Source organism: Pteropus vampyrus, unplaced genomic scaffold (assembly GCF_000151845.1).
Source record: "Pteropus vampyrus isolate Shadow unplaced genomic scaffold, Pvam_2.0 Scaffold27, whole genome shotgun sequence".
NCBI lineage: Eukaryota > Metazoa > Chordata > Mammalia > Chiroptera > Pteropodidae > Pteropus > Pteropus vampyrus.
The window spans coordinates 7,244,933-7,256,872 of NW_011888808.1; the positions used below are offsets into that span (position 1 = coordinate 7,244,933).

The 11,940-nt window shown below is 31.4% G+C and overlaps 1 pseudogene; it reads right to left on the minus strand.

Moving 5' to 3' along the window:
• Positions 1-10,632: 10,632 nt before the first annotated feature.
• Positions 10,633-11,911, minus strand: LOC105289711 (annotated as a pseudogene).
• Positions 11,912-11,940: the final 29 nt, after the last annotated feature.

Below are 11,940 nucleotides of genomic sequence, written 5' to 3' on the forward strand. Positions count from 1 at the left end.
GAATTTTCCCATTTCACCTGTCATCTGATTTACTGACATACAGTTGTGCATAATAGTCCTTTGTAATTCTTTACATCTTATGGATGTTTGTTTTTATTTCATTTTTATATCACAAATTCATTCTGATTTACATTAAATTATTTTTCTACATCTATAGGAATAAGCATATATTTTTTCTTCTTTTTTAAAGTAAATCCCTACCTTTTCTTCTTAATCAGATAATGAGGCATAATACATTTACAAATTCAGAAATAATAAATAATTGTTTTAGACCCAGGTTAAATGAAAATTAATGGTGTTTAAATTTTAATATTTGTTAGATTTTGTATACTAATTGATTTTTTTTTTTATTTAAGATATTTTTCCTACATATTTTTGGGTGAAATAGGCTTGTGGTTTTTCTTTTTTCTAATATCTTTTTTGGAGGGCGGGTATTTGGTCTCACTGTTGTACTTACCACAGAATGAATTTCAGAGAACTCTCTCTTTTTCTACTCTGGAAGAAATTGTATTCAAATGAGATTATAACATCTTGAAAGGTTGTAAAAAGTCACTTTACACACCACTGTGCCAGTACTTCATTTGTGGTAAATATTGTGGCAAGATTGTTCCTGGAGGTCCCAATAACAAAGGCCCTTTCTCTTTGACTGCTTTTGAAATGTAAATATTATAAAAAAGTGGAAATATCAGCTCAAAATTTTATGAACATTGGATACATGTTCAGAATTGTCAACTACGTCGAGGGTAAAGTGGTGTCAGATATGAGTCATCCTCCTGGTTTTTTTTCTCTCTAGGATTTGGCCCTTTAAGACTTCTTCTCCCAAGCAACTTGCCAGAGACTTCACTGGGGTATTTATAATACATTTTCCAAATTTTCTGGTTACCCTGGATAGGAGGTTCCATCTGCATCATGTTAATTTGCCATTGCTAGAATCAGAATATACCACCGATTCGTGTGTATGTGTGTGTGTTTTAATTTTCACATATGTGAGTATTTAATTCATACTTTTTATTATTAATTTCTAGCTTATTGTAACTGTGGCTTGATAATTATTATTTATATTTTTGAGGTCTTATTTATATTCAAGCACATGGTAATATTGTTGAAATATTTTATATTTGCTTCTAGAAGAATGCTGAATACTAGTGAAGCCTATTAAGCATTTTTATATTCTATGGCCCTTCCACTTTGGGGGAAGGTGTGTCAAATTATCTTACTAAGAATAGGTTTTCATTATGTATTCTGTGGTCTATTTTTCTGTTGATCTACTTTATTTTTAGGTGAGATCTCCGCACATTTTTTTTGTTTGTTTGTTTGTTTTTTACAATGATGGCCAGGTGGCCACCAGAGGTGATAAAGTGATAGAGAGAGACAGAGAGATAGAGACGGAGACAGAAAGAGAGAGAGAATAAATTAACTTTTTACTAATAGTTACAGCAATATTTCTGGGGATCACTATGATCAGTCTCATTTGTTAGAAATCTTTCTCTCTAATTTCATCTCTGTGTCAGGGAAGTTGGATGCTCCAATGAACTGGTCTGTTTACCTTCCAAGAGAACTGAGGAGAGAGTGGAGACAGAGAGATGGTTGGGTGGACTGGGATGGGTGTGAGGTGGGGGGAAGAGTGTTTTCCATAGATAGTCTAGACAGATACTATATGTTTACACATTTGCTATTTTTAAAATGTATCCAAATAAACACGTGAACAATTTATTTTCTTTAATAAGCATTGGGTATTGACTCATTACACAGAGATGCTGAAATGAGAATAAATTCAGACAACTAAAAAATATGAGAAATAGACTACCTCAAATGTGGAACATTTTCCACTTTTCCAATTAAGATGCTGCCATGAACTAAGTTCCTGCCACATTGCTTCTCCGTGGGAGACATTTGTTATTTCTTTTTTAAGTACTATGTTTTGTTTCGTTTCCTGTTATCTGTGCAAATTATCCATAACTGAAGCATTTTTTCCCCTTTCAATCTGACTAAAAGAAAAAAGTACACTCAATATATCTTCTTTTATTTCCAATTTGTTCAGAAAATTTTGTTTTATAATAGCACAGATATCTTTCATTTTTGCTTCCTGATCAAACACATTTAGTCCAGTCTTTTCTTCCATGATTCACGTCTGCCTTTCTTATAATTGTATCTTTTGTGTTTTTTACCTCCACATTATTGCCTTTGTCATCTTCTTAACTTTTCAATAATTCTATATAAGTGAATTGGAATTGCATCTCAAAATTTAAGCAAAGATAAGCTTAATTTCATGGCTTATTAATATGAAACTTTGTAAAACAAAACTGAAAATCTTTAATATTAAGCACTACTAAGTCAATTTATTTAAATAAGAAAAGAGAATTTACAACTACACATTCTCACATTTTATTTATATTTAAATATTCCATTTTCTGATAAATCTTTCATAATCAAAAGTTACAATCTTAACCCCATTTCTTTGTCCAGTTACACTGCCCTATTTCTATTTTCACTAGAGCTGCTGTAAGCAATAACCTATATAGCTGTTTTCAATGCTTTCTTTCACTCTTGTTTAACATTTTTACTGTTGTGGCAATTTGAATTTCAGTGTCTCCCCAACGGCAAGAGGGGAGGCAAATAACTGCGCAGAAGTGTAGTCAGCATTTTTCCTTGGTTCTTCCTCATTGACACAGCAAAGAATCACAGGTCAGTGAGATTTAGTAAAGAGTTATTAAAAGTATATCTTAGAAAAACAAAGCATGCCCCAAAGAGGCACATGATTCCAGCGAAGAGCTGTAACAGAGCTCTGTAACAACAGCCAACAACAAAAACCACCAAAGACCCCAGAAGTGGGAATATTTGCATTATACCTGGGCTGTGATGAGTGGTTCCAAAGGCATTCCTAGGTGATTGGCAAATGAGGTCATTTTGCTTGACACTTGGCTGCTATATATAACTCTTTGCCTAGTGTGCATGTGTGTACCCAGAATTCTACTACCATTGGGGTGTTCTTTGGGCAGTCTCTGGGCTAGGCTTTGTTCCCCCTGTTGCTCTTGTCCGACTAGCTTACCTAACAAACCGATGTCTGTCATGTTTTCGCTCTATTAACTAACCTCCACAATTGTCTCCACTGCCTCCATGTTGCTACCTTCGCTTGTTAGTCTTAATCTTTTCACCCTTGGCAACATTTAATATGGTTCATTATCTCCTCTTTGATACACTTTCAGTTAGTTCCTATGGGACACACTCTCTCTTAGTTCTATCCTACTTCTTACTATTTCCATTCTCCTTTGTCCTTCTATTTTTTTACTTTTTAATGTAGAAATGCCACAGGATCCACCTTTGATCTTATTTATTCAAACTTTTCTGTTTCTTTGATGATTTTATCTACTGCAATGACTTTAAATTCATCTGTATGCCAAGGGCTCTGAAATTTACATTTCTAGCCCTAAACTGTCTCACGAATTCCATATTTTCAACTAGTTTACTCATTACTGTTACTTGAATGTTTAGTAGTCCATCTTCGATAAAAGTACTGTGGTGATCCTATTAAAAAAAAACACATAAGTTTGTCACTCAGAATTTACCAGTGGCTTCCATTTCCTTCAGCATGAAAGCCACATTCCTTAAATTGGCTTTTAAGATTCTCCATAATTTGTCAGTCTGTTGTCTTCCTGACTGTATGCCTTACTGTACTCTTCCTTCTTTCTCTCCTCTAACCATACGGGTATCTTGAATATGCTAATTATGCTGCCTTCCTGTTTCTTTTGTTCTAGTCAGCATTCTGACTAAAATAGTCTTTTGCCAGATATTTCTACAGTTAGCTCAATCACCTCCAAATTTTTATGCAAATTTTATCTTTTCATTTGATTACACAGATTTCTCAATTTCTCTTTATCTTATGGCACTGCTTGGTATGTTTTTTTCTTATATCACATTACCATCAAACATATATTATCATTCATTCTTTTACTGTTTGATTTTTTAATTGCCTTTCTTCTTTTCCTCTACACTCTTCATGTGTACTCCACATGGACAGAAATCATTACTGTATTCACTTGTTCACTAGTACACTGTATATAGTCACAAAATAGTTACTAAATATATGAATACTCTGCATAAATGGTATACAAGAAAATGTGACTGAATGATCACTGATTTTGTTATCCTTTTGTTTATTAAAGATATTACCAAAATTGAAACAAAATTTATTTAATAAGTATATTACATTTTATTTAATGATATAATAAGGAATAATGTTGATGATAGAAAATACATCGATTTTTACATTGTACGATTTAGGTTCCATTTAAGTTCTGCCAATATTTATGAAATTTAGAAAAATTTATTAAAGTCACAGTCGCAAAAAGAATATTTATTGGTCTATATGAGCTTTAAAATTTATAAAATTGCATCCAAGATTGATGGTAATATTTCAAAAGACAGCTATGGAATAAAAATAAATGAGAAACAAGTGAAAAAGTGCATGTTTGTGTGTTGATTGTAAGTTTGTTTGGGGCACTTGAATAACTGCAGTGCAGTGGCTCAGTGAAGGCTCTGGAATCAGAATATACAAGCTTCACATTTCTGCTCCCCAGTGAAGTGGCCTGTGGCTAGTTACTTAATCTTTTAAATCCTAAACTCTCTTATCTGAAAAATGGGTTCTGCATAGTGTCTATCCCTTGGACTCGATGATAGGATTAAATAAAATAAAGCGATTAGATCATGTAGAAATCTGTTTCTCACATAGAAAGCATTCAATAATTTTTTTATAGGGCATAAAGAAAAATTTTGGATAAAATTATATCCAGTGTGTTTCATGTTTGAACATACTTCATGAGTACATAGAGTATCAGGATTTATCACACTGTAGGGGTTAACATTCAATCAAAACACACTAACGAATAGAAGAAAAATACAGTGAAGTCAAGTCAGATAAAAATACAGTGAAGTCAAGTCAGATAAATATTTACATACAATCAACTACACCAACCCAATGTTAACTGAACATGTATTAAGATATTATATGTAGGTTTTATATAACATAACCCCTGAAAGTATGATAACTACTTCATCTGATTTTAGTAAAAATCTATATTTTATAACACATGAGTAAAAACTCACGGTGTTCACCTTATCTATATTTATTGTGTTGTTTTTGAGCATTTGAAATGATTTTCCAAGATATTATTAACTATATATGAGTTGCTCCATATACCTTCTTTAGAATATAACTCAATATTTCATTCTCAGAAACTTATTTTGTGACCAGCCAGAGGTATCTGTAAACAGATGTAAAAATAAAATATTAGTGCTAAAACCAGGGTAGGAAAAGAGAGGCACTGTCCTATTAATTTTATAAAATGGAGAAGTTTTTCTATTAAAAGAGTCCAATGGTGAGATGACTAGGACAGCACTAAGAAAAGGAAGTTGCAGTATTCTATAATATACAATCAAGGTGAAATCAATAGGATATATAAATTACATAAACCAAGGATAATGAAAAGAAACAAGTTAAAAAAAAAAAGCTTCAGAATAAATAAGTGTATATTTCACAGATTATAATTGAAACCTCAAAAATATTAATTTTAAAAAAGGTCAATATATTGATAATTATACCATTTTCCCATGCTAAATCTCATTTTCTTTTTATCACAATGCAAATTTCAATAGTAATATGTGACCTTAATTCTATAAAAAATATATCCTAAGAATTCATGGGGAAAGCAGAGCTTCATAGGTTTTCAAAAATTACCAGGAGCAAAATTTATTTACTCAAAGATCATTTAGTATATAATATTCTCTCAGGAAAAGCCTTACATTTTAAGAGATATGAATATTTATCAATGATTACTGTGGACAATGTTAGACTAAATCCAATAATTATAGTTAAACTAAAATGTTCTGTATACAAATGCAATTTAATATCTTCTACACTTTTCCCTTTCTGTGAGGAATATAAAACTTAAAAGATTGTTTCAAAGATGAGTTGCAAGTGAATATTTTTTGATCTCCTGAATCTTAAAACTTATTTAAATTTATAGCACCTTCTCTTTGAAATGTTATTGTCATTCTACTCCATACCCCTTTTATCATTTGAAATAACCTAACAGTAGAAATTCAGTCTATTAAATTGTCATGATACTTTTTAAATAATATTTAAAATGTAGTTCTAACTTTCTTATCTTAAAAAAATCTGCATTTTGTGGTAACATCAAATTTAGATAATATTATAACTACTTTGGGCATGATAACAAGGCAAATGAGAAAATATAAAATTATTTGCATCTTATGTAAACTAAGTCTAAAGAAAAACAATGCACTTGTAATCTTCATCATCCACAGAAATAAAATTAATTTACAAAACCAATATATAAATGTACATTTTTGAGTAAAGAAGGCACTGTATATAATGTACCTTTTGTTATTACTGGCAAACTCATTAGATTAATATTTAATGTATGGAACATGGTAACAATGAAAGCTATTAAATGAGAAAATGGATCACAGTAAAACAACTCTGATTTGTACTTAACTTGAAATAACTGATAAAGTTTGTATTTTCTATAAGCACATGTGTTTATATCATATGATATGTATAAGCCTTAACCATAATTCATTATTCCATAGAGAGAATCAGCAGAAGTATAAGCATGTCTTTTTGAGCAGTGCTGCATAATAGGAGATGACTAACTGGAAGAAGAGGCATAATGAATGTTCTTTATACGATAATATGCTTAATATATCTTGACCTCTGCAAAACAATTTAAAAAGCAACCAGACAAAATTGAAAGAAAATGTAGCCCTGCAGTTGTACAATAATATGTAATTATTAACAGCAAAAAGTTAACTTTTAATATGAAATATTTTACAAGTTTATTGTGGTTTAAGCATCAGAGATCTAATTTTACAATGCCACCGATATTTGAACAAATAGTGAGCAAGTAAATTTCGTATTCTTCTCTCTAGAAATATTATAGGTGTGTATGTAAATAGTCTCTGCCTCTGTCCCCATCTCTGTCTCTGTCTTTCTCTGTCTCTGTCTCTGTCTCTCTCTCTCCTGTGTGTGTGTGTGTGTGTGTGTGTGTGTGTGTGTGTGTGTGTGTGTGTGTTTTCTCACATGCGAAATTGGGTTAATGTGGGACTCATAGAAGCATAATTCCAGTTCCAATTTCAGGTGCAAATTCCAATGATATAAGAAGTTAACCTCGGGGTCAGAATTTTGAGTCAAAAGCCAGATGTTTTAGGCAATAGTAATAACTAATCCCTGACACAGTGATTTGCAAACACTTGTTTATCCAAAATGCATCTCAGTAAGATCAAAGAAATTAAGTTCCTTGCCAGGCTTTCCAATAAATAATGGAAACAGGATTAGAATTTCAGTCTTTTAATCTCACTTCTTAAATACTTTCTATTTTAAAATTGCTTTTCTCTGACTTTCTCAAGGCTCCTGCATCTAAAATAGTTAATGTCGAATATAAATATTTTCCAAGTCTCTGTTTGGTACCATACCACCTAGGCCTTAATTAAAAGGCAGGATAAAAACCAGCCACTAAGATACTGAATAATGCTTGCAGTACTCACATGTTACTGACAATTACTGACATGTTAAAAATAGTCTATAACGTAATTATCAATATAGCAACAATATCACATAGCATTCTAGTGTCGTTCATTCATTCATTCACCATAATCTACTGAGGAGTTATTATATGTCCAAGCACTCTACTGGCCAACAGAGTTAGAAAGCATATGGCATGGTACCCGAATATCTTTAGTTTATCGTTCAATTATTTAAACAGTAATTATGATACTAAATCCATGTCACTGAAGTGTTTGACTTTTTAAATTTTATTTAATTTATATTTCTTAGTAGTGTCACAGATGTCCTCTGTTTACAACCAAAATTCAGATCTCCTAAAAGTTTAAACAATACTTGCTATAGTCTGTTAAAATAAAATAAAATGGAGAACGGGCTTGAAGGTCCCTGGAGCTGACAAAACTCAGTTAAGCCAGTTAAACAAAATTTAATCTAATTACTTCATTGAACATAAGCAAAATTTAACTTAGCTTATTTCTTGTAAATGTTTCTGGTAATCACAAACAAAACTTAAATCATCTTCCTAAAATGGTATAAGATAATCACTTTTAGCTTATCCCCTGCTGCCTGGGAATCCCCATTATAATAACAAATCATTTTAAAGGTTAAACAATTTCCTCACTTTCACTTTGTAAGCCATTTTGTAAAATTGTGCCTTTAAGCTTCTTACTAGTTTCGGATTTGAAGTCTCCCTGTTTCATAGTTTTGTTTCATGAACAATAAAATATTCATATAAAGTAAAGCTGTCTGAATTTTCTTTTGGCAAGTCACATAGTCATTAATCTTATGACTATGCAATGCATGTCCTAAGATCACTATTTACTATTACTATTAGCAAACTACTTGCACATCAGCTCTAAACCAGAGCAGCATACACAGGGTTATATCAGCAATACAGCCAGGATGAAGTAAGGTGACAATCTCTTTCATCAAATCATTTGTTAAGGAAAACATTTGTGCTTGTATACCTAAGGCAGAATTCTTGCTACTCAACTTGACTTCATTTCTGAACATCACTTTTCTCATTTTAAAAGGAGAATTATAATGTCCCCTCTCATGATTATCATTGAGAATCAATTACATATCTTATGAGATACTTAATAGCTTATAAAGTTATACCAGTTAGTATTTATACAAAAGTAGCTGTTCAATTTTGTTCTCTTAATTTATACAATAAAAACTTTCCTTTAGTAAGAACAATTTGAAATTCTTCCATTTTTTGCTAATTAATTGATTTAAAGGAAATATTTAGTCAAGAAAAAGGAATTTATTCCTACAAACAAAGGCATTCTTTATTCTCTATTCTTCAAGGATACTTCTTGAATATATGCCATACTAATAGATAACACCTAGAGAAAATCTTAAGAAAGAAAGCTAATGTAGTTCTAGGACACTTAACTATTAAATATTAGGCATTTTCTCTTACTCTATATTGTTTTCACACATATCTAATTTAAAAGTTTACATGAATATGACATAATTTCATGAGTGTTTTAAGTTGGTTGAAAAGATTTCATTTATTTATTTCATAAATAGTAATTCATTAATAGTTATTGCCATCTTTTTCATGGTTAGTATATTTATTGATTTATTTCAATTAGCTAATAAATACTTTTTAAAAATCTATTAAAATACCATTTTTTTGATAATTTTTAAACATACTTAAAACAGTCAATGGTTATTTCTGATGAAGGAATGATTTTATGGAAATTTTAAAATCAAATGTTATATTTATCTGTAATGTTCAAATGCTTTCTTCAACAGAAGTTTATTTGTTTTGAGATACATTTATTAAAAGCTACAAATTTCTCTTTTAATAATACCTGCATCTTACTAATTTTGTCATATGTTAAAAATTCCAATGCCTATTAAATTATGTAATATCTTAGGATTTTTAATTTTTCCCCCTAGATCTTTGAGTGGTATTTAGCAAGATTTCTGCTATTGTATTTTAACTAGGCATTGTTTGTTAATGATATTGACATTGAACTGTACTGAGGTTTTGTGGGTTGGTAAGTAGTCAATTCTATTAACAGTCCGAACCTGCTTAGAAAGAATTTTTTATTCTTTATTAAAAATAAAGATTTTCTTTTCGATACATGCAATGAGGTTTATTTTTATATAATATGAATATACAATCCTGGATGCAGTTTTATTCAAAGTGGATCTTTTACTCAGAATTCTTTTAAAGAGTGCTGCATATAGAAAAACTTGTTATTCTAATTTTTTATAATTTTTCTTATCTTTTTATACATTAATAACAAGGACTATTATAAAATATCAAATTATAACTTAATATATCTACAGCTTTCTGTCTTTTATTAAATGTACCTATGACTGTTATATTTTTTGAGATATTAGACAATTTACTTATATAAACGTGCTCTAATGGTTTTTATCTTAAATTTTACATTACCAAATATAATCTGCCTTCCCATTTTTTAAATATGTATATTTGTTACATATTTATTTCCAACAATAGTCTATCCTTTATTTGCAATGTATCTCTTACAGACAATATATTACTTGACTTCTTTACTTCATTATCCAATCTAAAAATTTTTTTCAATTATTAAGTACAATCAATTAACATTTTTTAAAGTGCTATTTTTTATTTTCTCTTAACATTTGTTTTTCTCTTTTTCTTTTTAATTCATTTGCATGTCATTTTATTCTTCTGCTTTGAAATGTGCCCATTTTGTTTTTATTCCTCTGATTGGTAGGTAGTACTAGCTTATTAAGACTTAAACTCAAATTTCCCTATTAATGTTGAAATTAACTGATATCTGTATCTTTCCTAGAACAAGAATGTTTTTCACCATTCTGATCTCTCATGTTCTTCCTTCTTCCCTTACATCATTCCAATATTGGTTTCACCTGGAATATTGTATGTTGATTTCTATGTTTATACTTTAATTTTTGGTCATTTTTAGATTCAGCTATTGGTAGATTTTTTTTTTTTTCCCAATGCAAGGGAAACTTTATTGAGGCCCCCAGGCCAAGGGGTTTGGGCAGGTGGCCGCCCTGCGGACTGAGAAGATGGTTGAGGAGACTTATTTGACCTTCTTGGAGTGTAGCGTGTTCGTGTGGCCACACTTCTTGAGACAGTTGACAACGCCAAGATGCAGGCGGGAGTTAACACTTGCGGCGGGTTATCTTGTCGCAGTTGTACTTCTAGGCGAGCAGGTAGAGGGAGGGCTCCATGATACAGCCGTGCAGAGGAAGCTCCAAGTGCAGGGTGGATATTTCTAGATATTATAGTCTGAGAGAGTGAGGCCATCCTCCACATGATTGCCCGCAAAAATCGGACGCTGCTGGGCAGGTGGGATGCCCTCCTTGTCTTGGATTTTAGCTTTGACATTTTCAAGGGTTGTCACTGGACTTGACTTCAAGTATGATGGTGACGGTCTTGCCGGTCAAGGTCTTCACGATGAGCTGCGTCTCTGCGTCTGCTGGGGAGGCTGCTGGACCACCTCCTTGAAGAGAAAGCAATAGATTTTTATTAAGATTTTATTTATCTAATTTTTCATATCTTACTTGGATTAGTTACTCTTCGTGCTGGGAATTTTCTCAAAGTTATTTCAAAGATTATCTTTTTGTGGTAATATTCCTGATTTTGTATGCCCAAGAACATCTGTAATTCACTCTGGCATGTAAATGATAGCTTAGATCAGAACTCAGCAAAATTTTTCTGTGAGGAATGAGCTAGAAAATGATTGAGGCCTTGCAGGCCACGTGGCTTCTCTCTCAAATGTCAGTTCTGCCATTACAGCAGGAGAGCATCCATAAACAAAATATAAATAAATGGGCACGGCTGTGTTCCAATAAAATTTTGTGTCCAAAACAGGCAGCCAGCTGATTTGCTCTGCAAGCCCTAGTTTGCTGACACTGGCTTAGATTTATATAAAATTCTGGGTTTACTTTGTCATTGTTAAATTGAGATATAATTACATTGTTTTTCTTCACTTGGTGATGCATTTGAAAAATATATATTCATCTATTATACTTCTATGAGTGGTATTTCTTTTCTCAAAAAACTTTAGTTTTCTTTTTTAAAAATCATTTTAAATTTTAAAATTTGCATCTACAGTTCTTTGCATGGCTTTTCCATTTTTTGTTTACTAATAGTCTGCCCTGTCCTATTCAGAACTTCATGAACTCTTCCAATCTGTCTGTTTTTAATAATTCTCAGAATTTATTATTCGTTATTTGTATGAATATTAATTTTTTCTACTTATATCATTCTTGCCTTCAAGATCCCTTAACAGTTGTTGATACTCCTAATCTGTTTTTCTCATTTTCTCTCTTGTCTTCATCATCTTCTTTATGCATCTTGAGTATTTGATCTAAAGTTCCAGGAT